This window comes from Nuphar pumila, chromosome 16, assembly GCF_984573655.1.
Source record: "Nuphar pumila chromosome 16, dmNupPumi1.hap1.1, whole genome shotgun sequence".
Taxonomy (NCBI): Eukaryota; Viridiplantae; Streptophyta; class Magnoliopsida; order Nymphaeales; family Nymphaeaceae; genus Nuphar; species Nuphar pumila.
Window position 1 is genome coordinate 68,893,505 of NC_143264.1, and position 15,729 is coordinate 68,909,233.

The window sequence follows — 15,729 nt, forward strand, 5'->3', positions numbered from 1 at the left end:
GACAGAAGCATAAGGTTTTCATTAATAAGTATGGGCAACACGTAAGGCGAGAGGCACAATACCTTAGCAGCTTTATATGAACCATCACATGAGATCATTGTCATACACCTTTACATTTTTTGACCTAGCATGCATTATCAGATTCTTACAAGGAGGATGTTTGGGGTTCATTTCTGGTATGTATATTCCAAATATAGATAATTTATAATTTATTTGGTCTTTAGCATATATTTCTTCAACAATAGGTAAGATACATATATTGTTAATGCAGAAAAAGTATGAAATTTTGGAGATGATAAAGGCATTGGTGCCGAAGGAATACACTAAAACCTAGAGAAACTTCATGTTCAAGCTTAGGATGATCGATAAACAGCATAGTACTCTTGAGGAGCGTATTGTTGCACGTCCACCTTACATTCCTGACCATCAGTGAGAATGTTTGATGCATCATTTTGATTCTTGTCCTTTGAGGATTTGCATTTTCCATTATATGTTAATATTGTATGCATTCATTATATCAGATACTCACTTATATATCTTTGTAGGTGCTAAGTACACAGAACACAACCAATCGTGCCCAACAAAAATTTCTGCACACTATGGGCACGAAGAGTTTCATACGATATCGAGAAGAGAATGTATTTATCATATTTTGCATAGTTGTCATTCATGTATGTATATGACTTTACACTTTCTAATCACATTCCATTTATACATAGGTTGATGATGAAAGGACAAAGCCTTCTCAAGAGCAGGCATTTCACATGACCCATACTAACAAAAAACCTAGGGTTGTCAGTGCAGAAACAAATCAATCGATGATCAGGCCTATTTGCTTTATTAGGGTTTATTGTTATTTATAGAAAATTTATGTATGAAAATAAAATATGTAATTCTTATTGAATTAATACATTGTCTTGCAGATGGAGATCAGAGACAAGATAGCTTAGTTGTCTCAGATGTCAGATGCATTTGTAGATGGCCCATCACAAGAGGATGTCCTCTCTCAAGTTTCAGGACCAGACAAAGATGGATGTGTACAGATAGATGTTTGTCATGGGGGTGTCCAACAAGGCTGTATTCAGTGCAGGTCTAAGTTGAGCTGATCTCTTGCATCAAAAAACTATATATCATGAGAAGATAGATGTAATGCAAGAGCAACTCACAGGTTTTCTATCGGAGCTTGTAAGGATGAATGATCTGTTATTGAGAATGGTGAACAACAATCAATCGAGTTCCTCACAAGCTCCTTAATTAAGTTGATATAACTAAATATTATAATCCTATACATGAATTTATATTTAGTTATGTATATATATATATATAGATATAGATATAGATATAGATATAGATATAGAGTGATGTGTAGTTGCATAATCAATAGGTGCTTGAACACCTACTTGATGTTGCAGAGCATCCATAGTGTGCACAATGGACGCTTAGCCTTTTTTTAATGCAAAAATATGCAAAAATGGTGAAAAGGGTATTAGTGGCACTTTTATAGCATTGCTAAAGGTCCCAACATAATTAGCTTATAAAAACACCACCAAAAACTACTTTCAAATTAAATGTCACGCGAGTTCCTATGGACCATTTAGCATTGTTTTTATGCATCGTTAAAGGTCCCAGCAGAACTGGGACCTTTAGTGGCACATAAAAATGTCACTAAATGGGATTTTACTTATTTTTTGCTTATTCTTGCACCAAAACATCATCATTTTGGGTTTTTTTGCACGTTGACCATCCATCACGCCCACGATGGACGATCAACACAATTAAGCATAGGTTAAGTAGCTATGCATTATCACTATATATATATATATATATATATATATGTGTGTGTGTGTGTGTGTGTGTGTGTGTGTGTGTGTGTGTGTGTGTGTGTGTGTGTGTGTGTGTGTGTGTGTGTGTGTGTGATTTTTTCATCTATGTTTATTCGCAGGTCTTGTATACAAGCGTGGTGCACCTCTGGTTTCGAAACTGCCTCGCCTTCATGTAATTCGTGATCTTTAAACTATATATATTTGAAACAAAACTTGTTTTTGTTTTGTTATCTGACATTGTTTATCAAGTAAAAATAATTCTATATTGGTTTGAATATATGTGTGAACTTTCAGACTATCTCCTTTTTATGCATGAATTTTTTTATAGTGAGTTGAATATGTGCATGATGCAATTATGGAGTGTTGGAGTTATGTATGTGATAAATGTGAATGTTGTAGTTATGGAGGGTTAAAGAAGAAACATATATAGTTGTGTGTATATGTATGTTTTAAATATTATATTTTTTACAGTATTACAAATGTAAATGTTGAAGTTATAAAGGGTTGAAAAATGAAATATATATAATTGTGAGTTATGTATGCTTTGAATGTTGTATTTTTTACACGGCTTCAAATATGAATGTTGAAGTTATGGAGGTTTGAAAGAAGAAATATATATAGTTGTGTGTGTATATATGCTTTAAATATGGTGTTTTTTGCTGGGTTTTAAATGTGAATATTGAGTTATAAAAAGTTATATGTATATATGAGCAAGTTCAATTTTTATTCAATGAATATATAAGCATGTTCATTTGGTGATGAATGAATGAAATATTATAAGAGTTGGCTCACAATAAATGCAAAAAATGAATGTATGTATGAACAAGTTCAGTTTAGAATGAATGAAATGAATAATCAGGTTCATTTTAAATGAATGAAATGAATGAATATACATATGAGTATATTTATTTTTTAATTAATGATTAAATGCATTTATGAGTAGATTTATTGTTTAATAAATAAATGAATGTATGTATGAGCAAGTTTATTATTTAATGAATGTATGTATAAGCATTTTCATTTAGTAATGAATAAATGAATGAATATCATTGTTGGTTCATATTGAATGCAAAAAATGAATGTATGTATAACCAATTTCATTTTAAAATAAATGAAACAAATGACTAGGTTCATTTCGAATGAATGAATAAATAAATGAATGTCTAAGGAAGTTCATTATTGAATCAATTTATGAACAAGTTACGTAAGAAAAAAATTAATTTAGCACTAAAAAAGGATTCTTTTCTAGCACTTTTTTAGCGCCAGAAAAAATACCTATTCTGGCACTAAAAAAGTGTGTTAGTAAAAGCATTACCAGTGGACCCATATACTGGCACAACATTAGCTCCAATAAGGTCGCATTTGGCGCTCCATATTGTGGATGAACTTCCGTAAAAATCCATTATGGGGATGACAATTTAGAAGTTCATATATAGGATAAAGAAGTTGTTTGTAAACAGTAACTTGAAAAGACTTTTAAACATTAATGGTGTGTTTGGCACATTAGAAGGCCTTCTAAAGCATTGTTTTTGTAGTAAAGGACTAACTTACCCTTGGTCTTCTAAAATGGGTCAGGCTTGGGTTGGGTATTGGTTAAACCCACCCAACCAACCTGAATCCAACTCCAAGTGAGTCGAGTTTGGTCATGGGTAGGGCCAACCTGAATCCAACTCAAGGTGGGTCTGATCACGGGTTGGTCCAACCTGAACAACCTTTGGATCGTGTGTTTTTGACATAAAAACATGATTTTTTTGGGTACCACTAATAGCAAATCCACCTAAAGCCAGATCTGGTGCCCATCCCTGCAATGAAATCAATTGACCGAGTCTACGTGCCATCTTGGAGGGATCTCCTTTCCCTTCCAAATATCCAGCCTAGCACTGGAAGGACAATGCAATTTTGGACATATGCACAAAATATAGATGGTATAAACACTTTTAAACTCGGTTTTAACCAAGAAACAGTCTTCATTCACCAGCATCATTATCAGTTTGGCTATAAAATAGAACGGTAGTGAAAAAAGCTCAAGAAAAAGTAGCAATGCACTATGGGAAGTACTTTAGCAGCAATTGGAACATATTCAAGTATTCATATGACTCTACATGCAAACTATGCACAAAAAAAGGTTATAAAAATGTTCTACTATCGGCAAAAGTTAATTCTGGGCATCTTCGAAAAAAGAGGTCTTATCAATAAGATATGCATATCTTCTCATGTAATGCTCGATGGGTATGTTCTGGGTGGACCCGCGTACAGTTGAAACCACGTTTTTACAACTCCATCTAGATAGTTCTTATCTCTCTAATGACAAAGATATCAATAACTTGCTACTCCTGCACTATCTGAATGAAAAATGAGTTGTAGAAGAGGATAAGATGGCTGATCTTTAACCTGCTACTGTTATCTGCAAACCTTATAATCATAATTTAGTTGTTTTCAGAAGGAGAGCTCCAGGACAGAAATCCTTTATTGGCTTCGTAAAGACTGAGGTGATTTTGCATGGTTTCTTTATTAGATAATTGCTTAGCAAACTTGATAACATGTAAAAAAAAGGCATCGCATAATAAAGGGAGAAAAGGATAAATGGGACACACACACTATGTGGTTATGCTCTCATGTCCTGCGTCTAGAGAGATGTATGTGAGAGGTAAAATATTGTAAAAGGTCTACTCATGCTATCTACTCTCAATTAGGTAGCCCACTTGTATGAGAAATGGAACAACAGATATCATGGAGGAAGCAACAGCAACTTTAAAGATGAATGCATGCATGAACTGAAACACAATTGCATGCTTCTATCAAATGAGAGTAAGAACATATGACAAAGTAGAACGGGGAATGTTATGATGGAAGCAGTAGTAACTTTAAGCTCTTTTACTGGCGCTAATGTAGCGCCAATAAAGGTCTGATTTCTTGTGGTGTGAGCCAGTATATAATGAAGTGCAGCAGTAGAGGAGACCCTTAATTGCAGATCGATGACCTCTTGCAGCAGCAGCGACCAATAAAGCAACACCGAAAAGTAATCCAGAACAAATGGTTTGTTGTCTCTGTTAGTCAAGATTGTGAAGAGGTGCTAGTGGGCCCAGATCCAAAGTCGTGTGGAGAAGAGGCTTCTTGAAGACAAATAAAGATCTAGAAGCTCAATTATCCTTTACTAACATTCATCTACAATCCTTTGGCAAAGAAGCATTGTAATACCTTTGGGGAACCACGTGTAATCAAATGGGAAAGGTTTCTATATCTTATAAACTTTACAATCTTATTAATTGACCCCGACATAAAAATGATGGGTGATTTGTAATTAACAAAATATAATTAACCAATTCAATGAATGCGTTTGGAACTAAGGACTTGTGAAATTTTGAACTTCTACTTCATGTCATAATCTAGTATAAACCAAGCAACTTTGTTTGCTTGTTTTTGTTTGTTGTTTTGTTTTTTTCTACCTTTCAAGTTGTACGATACAACTCTTTACTCTCTGCTGTAAACTAGGAGCAAGACACATTCCAAATTGAAGATATAGATCCATGTGGATCTATCTTGAGAATTCAGATACTTTTGTAATTTATTTCAATATTAAAAATTAATACACGTAGGATTTTATGTTTTTGTTTTCTAAAGCTTCTCGATTATAAGAGAGGATTAAAGAAAACTTAGAAGAATATTTATGTTTTTCATAAGGTTTCTTCTTTTACAAATAGAGGATTTAGATAGAACTTGAAGGAGATGGAGAGTGGCTGAGTATAGTAACTATTCTTGCTTTGCTTTGTTTTTATTAATTTAACATTAGATTAGCATATAATAGTTCATACTGTAGATTAATTATTGATCTTTAACATGCTTTATTTTCATTGATTTTAATCTATCTTTAAAATTAGTATACAATAGTTCATATATAGTATACTTTTTTATCCCTCTTTAATTTGCACATAAGAGGCATCGTAGCCTTTGGTTTTGCTTGCAATGCCACAAATGTCAAGAAAAGCTCTTGCATAACCAACAATCATCTAATGAGTTGATTGTTTTTCAACTTGCAAATGATCATATATGAGTCGTCTCAGGCTTGAATTACTCTAGATCCAATATTTGATGAATGGATCTGGCTTTAATAATTTTATTAAAAATTATGAACATATTGCAAAGAATATTAGTGAAACGTTGAAAATGGTAATAGTGTTTGTTGCTTTGTTAGTGCTGATTTTAGTTTTCAAAAATGATATTTAACATCATTATAACTTTTAAATGAGACATGCATTGTTGAGACGTGACAAATATTTTTTTTTTATAGGCAAGCTGGGGTTAGTCCCACCCCCAACCGGTTATACTACTAACCGTACCATTGGGTTTTGACCTTGCAACCTCCCCCAACACATGGTCACGTGCACCGACTGCTTCTATCGGACAAGAGGATGACAATTTTCTGAAAAGTGGGGTTTCGCTCATCCGCTAGCATTTAAATTAGATTGCTTTTTAAAATCGGATCCGACTCCCAGTCCGATTTCATTAAACCAAAATCCGACCCGTTTAGTATTAGGATGCAACTTACCTTACCAAATCCCATAAGATTCGGGTTAGTACTGTTGACATCCTTAGTGATAATCTTACCACACGTGATTTGATAGACGGATTTCTAGTCTCTTGAAATGGTTAATGACAAAAAATCTGATGCTATGACTGTGCTCTATGCTATTCAGTCGGATATATATCATTATGCTGGAGCGGTTTAGCCTAAGGATGATATTAATTTCTTGGTTGGGCAGCCGGTTAGGTCGCTTTCTTAATGTAACGATTTCTTATCGTTTATGCTGCTTTCTAATAAATTTTATTTGATTCCAAAAAGAAATAGTCACTTGAATGGATGTGATGATCTTACAGTACCAATGCTTGGTGATTTGACAGATCAAGTAATCAGATCCATAATCCACCCACGGCTCCCACAAGAACGGTCACCATTAGGGGTGGCAATTTCTGACACGACCCGCCAACCCGACCCGCCAACCCGCCAACCCGTCTGCCAACCCGCCAACCCGACCCGTCAACCCGACCCGCCAACCTGACTACCTGCCAACCCGATCCGTCAACCCGCCAACCCGACCTGCCAACCTGACCCGCGAACCTGAAAACCCGTTAACCCGACCTGCCAACCTGACCCGCGAACCTGAAAACCCGTTTACCCGACCCAACCCATTTATTAAATGGGTTGGCGGGTCGTGTCGGGTTACCCGTTTATTAAACGGGTCGGGTTCGTGTTTGCCACAGCCGACCCGTTTAATAAACGGGTCGGGTTCGGGTTGAGGTATGCTGACACGCCAACCCGCCAACCCGACCCGATTGCCACCCCTAGTCACCATGTATTCGCGTCTTCCGAGCAGAACGATGGTCATTCACCGGATCACGAGAAAAACCAAACCGTCAAGTGGGTATATGCAGGGCCCACACTTGCTCATTCGTTTCGTCAAGTGGGTGTGCGGCTGTCTCGCGCCTCCACATTGATTGAGAATCCATTATTAAGTTGGCCTTTCTTTTATGCTAATGTAAATATTTAATTCTTAGCATGTGTTTTTTAGCCTATTTTAAATATTTTAAAATCAGGCCAAACATTCAACTTGGGGCATTTTTTCACCAAAAAAAAAGTTTATTTTTGTGGCGAATTTCAAATTTTATTACTTATCAGGAGGAGAGGTGTGCGTAAATATAATTGAGTTTGATCATATATACGAGTCATCTTTATCGTTTTAGGGGACACAACATAAAGAAAAAGACATATATAGGTGAAAGTAAATGTGTGCATACTTTTTGGTAATATATGCGGGTACAAACAAGGGTTTCCAATAGGCATGGCAGTGGACCGGGGGACAATGGGGCCCCGCCTTGCCTCGTTTGGACCGGGGATGAAGGGCTTGAAACGGGGATGGAGGCGGGGATGAAAGTTAAAATCTATCCCCGTGCGGGGATGGACTTACGCTTTCCCCCACCCTACCCCACCCCCGTCTCAATCCCCGCCGCACCCCATCCTCAATCCTTTAAGGAATGACTATAGATCGAGGGGAAACAGGGCCCCGCCCTGCCTCACCCCCATTTGGACCGAGATGGAGGACATGAAACGGGGATTGAGGCGGGGGTGGAGGTTAAAATCCATCCCCATGAGGGGATGGAGGCGGGGATGAAGGTTCAGATTTTGAAACAGGGCGGGGGTGGAGACCCTGTCCTCCGCCCTGGTCCACTGTCATCCCTAGTTTTAAAGTTGGCAATCCTCCTACCTACTCTAATAAAATAACCATTCCAAAAAAGTTCGTTCCAAAAAAGGAAAGTTGGTTGGAGATGGAACCTCGGGGTGAGTTTTATGCTAATGAAGTTGGCGAGCAAGGCAGTTTTTCTCTAATTATTGGAAGCTTGAAATTCCCTTGTTCATGCATGTATTTTATTTATTGCTCAATTGTGAAGTTAGAGGGAGGATCATGTCAGAGTGAAGGGATAGTTTTGTAATACGCATAAAATTTTTTATAATTATTAAATAAATAAAGATTTAATAATCCTGCCAGATTTTTTTTTTAAAACATCTTCTATATGTATAGAAGACCCTAAAAACATTTTATGACCATCAAGTTTGCGGTTAGGGAGTTCCATATAACTCTTTGGAACTGGTCCAGTTCGAAACACTAAACTGAGTGTAGCATTTTACTTAAATAATTAAACTAATATTTTAACATGCTATCTAACTGAAGTAAATCACATACATTCACTGGTACAGACCAAGCATGATGTATACATGTGTTCTATAAACAAATTAACATCTTTAGAATCATGTTGGAAATAAGAAAAATAGAATTCCTCAAATAATCAACATCCTACGTACATGTTTTGCGTACAAATGACCATAAAAGCATTTTAATTTGCGAAAGCACATCAAATCACTTTTAAATGAATTTCCAGACTTAAACAAGTTGTTTACACAATTTTAACATTTACTGACTACCATACTAAGCATGCTGAAATCAATAAAATTATAAATTTAACTCAGTTGATAATTTAGCAATTATATCTAGATGTTTTTTACAAAAAAAATAAATTTCATGTTACACCTTTATATAAAATCTCATATTCATCATGAATCTGAATTTTATATGTGTAAACAGATCCTTACTAAATCTATGCCACATGTGATTTCAAAATCCCATATTGACCTCCTAAGAGCAAATCAGGTATAGGGTTTTCTCCTAAACCGACTTATATCCAAATTCAATTTTGGAGCCTTGTACCACTAGAGTCCTTATGTGGTCAGTTTATATACCTCAATTGGACTGATAGACCCTAAACATTCCATATGCAAAACCCATAACCATATAATCTTCATAGCCTCCAAAAATATTTTCCAAAAGAACAAGTTTTCTCAAACAAAACAGTTTTACCGAAAACATTTTTGGAGAATTTAACTTCTTCAAGACCCATATTTAATTAGTCCTAAGGATGTTAAGGACTCATCGTATATGTGTTTCATAATTTGGAATCCCTATATTAGCCATACGCATATTGGTCTTATGCACATGCATGGCTAAAGAATCCCTACCTCGAGCCATTAGTAACTAAAATACGCAGGCACGTAGGTTGGGTTGGTCCTCCTATCAGCAACTCCACCACCTCCAATGGAGGTCTCCACACTTGAGGAAGAAGGAGAAGCAATGGGATTTGGGAGAGAGAGAATAGAGAGAAGATAGAGAGAGAATAGAAGAGGCTGTGTAGATCCCCTTTTTAGTAAGGACCTTGGGATTTTCCAAATCTCATAAAGCAAGGTTTAATCCCCTCTCTCATACTCCACTTTTAGAAATTTATTTCTACTTTAATGTTTTCCAAAATATACCAAGCTTAATTAACTTTTTAGTGAATTTAAGGAATTTTGAAATATCTAGTTTTTAGGGTCTTTATTAGAATTTAAGAAAGTTTTGAATCTACTTTTGCTTGCCTCAAAGTAGAGACTTCAGCCAACAAAGAGGGGTCCACTCGGGAGGGATGTCCCACCTTAGAGGTCCTCTTTACTAATTAATCAAAATTCTCAATTTCTATTTCAAGTTCATAGCTAAATAGTCGCAAATTTCAAATTAGTAAACAAAGTAGGTCTTTTATTTTAGATGTAGAAGTTTCTAAACAATTTAGAATTAACAAATTAGGGAATATGCCAAGTAGGATGGGCCCATATAGGGGGACGTTCCACCTTTTTGGACTCCAACATGCCAAATTAAATTAAATTACATCTTAAGTTCAATTCCATTTTAAATTTTCTATTTAAATCTTTAAATGAATTTCTATTTTGGATTTCAAATCCAATTGAGACCCAAACCAATGTATGTAAACCCATGTACAATCCATATCCATATCTGATCTTTAAAAATATAAATCCAAATCAAAACCCAACTCCAAATACACATTAAATTATATTAAAATTAAATTACATATTAAATATAAATTCACTCTTAATTAATTTTAAATTCAAATTCAACTGAGGTTCAATTTCACATGTAATTCAAACTCGAATTTATATTCTTAATTGTACTAATTTCAAGCATAAAATTCATATCTTAACTATTTATTAATTATAAAAAATCTCAGTTATTATTATGCCCCTTAGGTGAGCCCCTCCTACAAGGTAGGGAATTCTTATGAGATGGGCTCAACCTTTTCTTAATTGTGTTTAAGCTAAAAGTCAACATATTGGTTAGTTGCTTATTTTTTATACCAGCCTAGGTTAAACAAGGCATTTAAAAGTTTATTTAATTTTTTATAAGAGGCCTAATTAGTTAGCACTCTAAATGAATGAAGAATTAGGAATAGGAAGGGCTTAGGGGACTTACCATTAGGGATTGAGAATCCCATGAGAGCCTATAAAAAGCCCCATTCATGCCCCCCCCCCCCCCTTCATTTCTATCTTATTAGCTATCTCTCTCTCCCTTCTCTCTTCTTATCCCTATTCCATGCACCCCATTGGAAGATTTTGGAGGTCTCAAGCTAGTGTGACTGTACCTCCATTGTTGGTGTAGCTAAGTGGAGAAGGTAATCTTCGAGGAGGTGAAGCTCCCTACAGTTTCGATTTTCAATTTTGTTTTTAGCTTTTGAGGTAGGTATACTCTAACTATGAATGGATATATGATGCTAAGGAGCATGAGCATACTGGGATTCAATTATCATATGTATATTAATGCATATGATCACTATAATCAAGGTAGGGACTGATGTGGTTCAGTCCATGGAGCTAATATAACTTCTTCGATTTTCAAAAAATATTAAATAATAAAAAATAGTTTTTTAATATTTAATTAGAGTAAAATTGAGATTTTAATTAATATCAGCTTAAAATTAAAATTTACATGTTAAATTAAATTATTGATGAAGTAGAGTTTGAAATTAGTTAGATTTAAAGTTAAATTAGACTTGAATTTCTCTTAGAATTTAAAGAGTTAATTTAAGTTTGAATTAAGTATGAGTTTCTGTTTGGATTTTTTGAAAGTTTAATTTGGATTTGGAATGAATCTCAAGCTGAAAAGTTATTTTGAATTGAGCTTTTTATTTTAATCGGATTTAATCTAGATTTAAGTTGGGTTTAATTTGAATTTAATTTTGAAATTTATTGCAAATTGAATTTTTGAGTTTTAGTTTAGTTCAGATTTGAATTGAGGTTGTATTTGAAAGATTTGAATTGAGGTTGTATTTGAAAGATTTAAATTGAGGTTGTATTTGAAATTGGGGTCTTATTGAATTTGCATTTCAATCTCTGAAATTTAAATTCAAATTTTAATTTAATTCTGATTTAATAAATGGATCTATGATATTATAATTGGATTTAGAATTAGATTCAAATTTTTATCTAAATTAGGATTTGATGGAATGCTGATTCGAATTTGAATTTAATTAAGTGTGAATTTGCATTTAGAACTTAATTTAATTTGAATTTAATTAAGGGTGAAGATGAAGTTGAATTTGGATATGATTTAACTTAAATATTATTGAATGCAATTTATATTTGGATCTAATTAGGAATTTAGTAGAATTGAAATTCAATTTAGGAATATAAATAGATTTGGATCTTGATTGAAATGGAAATCTAAATTGAAAATTCCATAGGAAATATTAAATAGGAAATTTTGTGGAATGAAAATTTATAATTTACTAAAAGTTATAATGTGTAGGAGTTCCATAGGGTTGGACTTTCACCTATGTGGGCCCATCTTATGTGCCACTTCTACATGGTAAAAAATTCTGAAAATTTAAAAAGAAGATCTACCTTAAAATAAAGTTAACATAATAAAAATCAAGAACTAGCAAAGAAAAAAAAGTGTTGTGTATTTTGTTTTGAAAAAATACTCTCTAGGGTGGGACGTCCTACCCTAGTGGGCCCTCTTTAGTGGCTGGATATTCAACTTTCCAAATATAAAATAAGGAGTCAAAAGTTACTAGGTGGTAAGAAATCAAGATTTTCTTACCATTTTATTTTGGTAAGATTGAAACAAGAGGGGACGTCCCACCCTACTGGGCCCCTTGGTCATGACCGGAACCTCTTTAAGAGGCAAGCCTAATACACAATATAATATATTAAATAATGTAAAAAAGTTGTAAAACCAAAGTTGCAAATTTATAGTACACCTTAATTAAACAAAGAAAATAAAGGATGGTCTTGAAAAGAGAACTTTTAGAAACTATTGGGGTTGAATTTTTTTTTTTTGAGAAAAGGTAAGTTTTGGAGGTCTTACAAAAAAAACCTAAAAGCTAGAATTTACCGAGAGGGCTTACACGCCTCCCCTTCTATTTCTCTTCTAATATCTCTCCCCTCTCCAAATCTCTTTCCTCCTCTCAACTCTCTTCCTTCACACGATTTTGGAGGGTTGAGATTTTGATTCAGGTTGTGGCTAGATGAGGAAGCACAACCATAGTTCAGAGGTGACGTTTGGTTCGTGCCTACGATCTGTTGGTTAGATATTCACAGTTATGACGATTGAGGTAAGGGTTCTAAACTGATATACTTCAAGAAAAATGCCGTTATTGAACCCTTATATTAGTCCTGATAAAGTTAGGACTGATATTGGTTCATATTTAAAATACGATGATGTTTTTTTCTTATGTGATTAGGGTTCACCCGTGTATGAGCCCACACATGTTGCATCATAACTAATGGTCTTGTGAATTCGATAGTTTTCATCATTATTTCATGATGTCGTGCTCGTTAACTAAAGTCTTTTTATTTGGAGGTTTTACCGATTTTCAATGGAGAGCATAACTATAGCATACACATGCATGTAAGCTATAGCATGCTCACATGGCCATCAGCCAAGATAACTAAGTATCATGTTGTAGCGATGAGTGTCAGACGATTGGGTCTCCTAAAAGTCGAGTTATTTCGTGGATTACCATTTACATTTGAAATCATGTTCTACTATTTGTTAATGTATTAACATCAGATAGTAAATTATGACTGTATCGATTTTGCAATCACGAATATGCAAGCCGATAATCATGCCCACGTAATATATATGTGGTGTAAAGCTTGAATCCATGGTTCTGACCTGTACCAAAATACTGAAATGGATCTCATCAGTCCCCGTTGGGACATGGTCTGATCGCTTTTGTTAAACCTGTTTAAGTAAACATGAGCCAAACCCCGAGCTGGTTCCATTCTAAACGAGCCAAGCCAAAACACAACGTGTTTGGTTGGTTCGGCTCATTTACCAGCCCTTGTTGAGACAAAAGCAAACGTCATGGTCGTTTGATGCCCTTCATCGTTGTGGATGAATGGCGTCAAAACCGAAGTTTTATCATCAAGGTACCCCTAGACTGATTGACCTTCAGATTATATTCAGCTTCACTAATGGCCATTAATCTCTTTTTATATAAATGACACAATTCTATTTTGCGCTTTCAGCTTCTGCCTTTACTTTCAATCTCTAAATATAGTGTGCCTTTCTACCATCATTCGATCTACTCCCTAAGATCTTTAGACGGGACAAAGAGACCATGAAAACCGTAGGGCACTCTCTGCGGCAGCTTCACCGATGCCACAACATCTAAATCAGGAGACTTGGCGTCCATCACCACGAACGTCGATTCACCCTTCCCCTCATCGTGCACGTACGTTATTAGGTAGCCATTGTCCTCTTCACCCTCACTACCACCCTCATCTCTCGCCACAAAGAACGGCTCTCCCGCGAAGCATCCCTCTCCGAACTCCTTGCTCCCCACGACGCAGCTCCCAATCCTCTCGAAATCCAACTTCACTATCGCAGACGCCTTCGGCATGGGGCCTCCCACCGCCATGTAAGCGTAGCGGTTCTTCCTCCCCAAGAACTTGGGGTTTATGACCCCAAACTCGAGGTTCTTCTCTGAGAGACGCTTCCTTGAGACCACCTTCCCTTCTTCCCCCCTGAGGTCGATCCGAACCATCTCTACGGTGCAGCGAACCATGTCTATCCTCCGCACCAGGTCTTCCATGGGCTGAGTGTTGGCCGCCACCAACACGACCGCATCGCCGCCGTCGTCCCACGCGTTGATGGTGTGGACGCAGTTGAAACCGGGGGCTTGAAACCATCTGATCGCGGACCCATCGGTTGCGTACCTTGGCATGACTCCGATGCGCGGTTGCTTCCCTGCGTCGTACACCGCGGGGGGCCCCTTCCCCATGAGCATCTCCAAGGGCTTGATGGCCATTTGCGTGTCGAGGAACACTACATGCTTCTTCGTGATGGCGAAGTCGTGGACCATCGACGGCTGGGGTAGCGAGTCGATGGGAACGTCGGGGCTCTTTTCTCCGCTTGGGTCCACGAAAAAGTAGTTGAGGAACGGGGGAGTGAGGCTGTACCGGAACGCGAACATCTCCCTCGTCTCGGGATCGATCTTCGGATGTGCCGTCATGCAGGTAGAGAGACTCCCGCCGAAATCGAACCGGCTCAACGTCTCGACGTCTCCGGTAGGAGTGAGCTGGATCGCGTAGGGGAGATCGGTCTCGCACAGGGCCATGAGCGTGTGGTTGAAGAAGCAGAGGCTCGTGTTCGCGGGGCCAGAGCCTCCACGCGGGCTCAGCTGCCCCGTCAGGATCCGCGCGAGGAACACGCCCACCCTCGCCAGGCCCGCGCGCGTGTAGAAGCCTGAGAAGGGCCTCGGGAACACGGGCATGCCGGCCCGCCGCTCCATCTCGTACTTGTATGTCTTGACGAAACGGCTGCAGAAGGTGGCGCGGCCGCCGGAGATGACGAGGGCGTGGATCATGCCGTCGCCTTCGAAGAGGTGGTAGGCATGCCGGTGCACGAACAGCGGGTTCGGGCCGTTGCGCAGGTAAGCTCCGTCAAGGCAAGGAGGGAGCTGGCCCTCGATGGTGGTGCAGTCCGTGGGTGGGAGCTCGTCCACGGGTGCGAAGTTGTGAGCGAGGACACGGGATGGGTCTAGGAACGGTGGGATAGGCTTCCGCTCGATGAACCGATCAATCCGTCTATCCAAAGCGTCGCAAATTCTGACAAACAGGGAGGCATAGTGAGGAAGATGAGCTTTGGTTTGGTCGGTGGTGAGGGAGTGGGGCTTTTCTGCCTTGATGGTGCATGGTGTGGAATGGTGGGAGCTTCTAGGGAGGAGCAGACATGAGGAGGAGGAGGAGGAGTGGGCTTGATAGACCAAGGACGAAGAGTGGAAACCCATTGTGCGTGTGCGTGATCATCAGACGTGTGATACTACTCACGTTTATATACTGCATAGTATAAAGTATCAACAGCACGTAATGGTACAAATCATTGCATTGTAAGAACAAAAAAACAGCGTATATGTGGTTGATACTCTATATCACCAACTTCTTGGGGATACTGAATATGACTGGATCTTTTGAGGAGATGGCGGATGGCGTTCTTAATATGACTGGATCTTTTGAGGAGATGGTGGG

At 37.6% G+C, this 15,729-nt stretch overlaps 1 pseudogene; it reads right to left on the bottom strand.

Annotated features, from left to right (window-relative positions):
- Positions 1-13,675: 13,675 nt before the first annotated feature.
- Positions 13,676-15,491, bottom strand: LOC149813437 (zeaxanthin 7,8(7',8')-cleavage dioxygenase, chromoplastic pseudogene; annotated as a pseudogene).
- Positions 15,492-15,729: the final 238 nt, after the last annotated feature.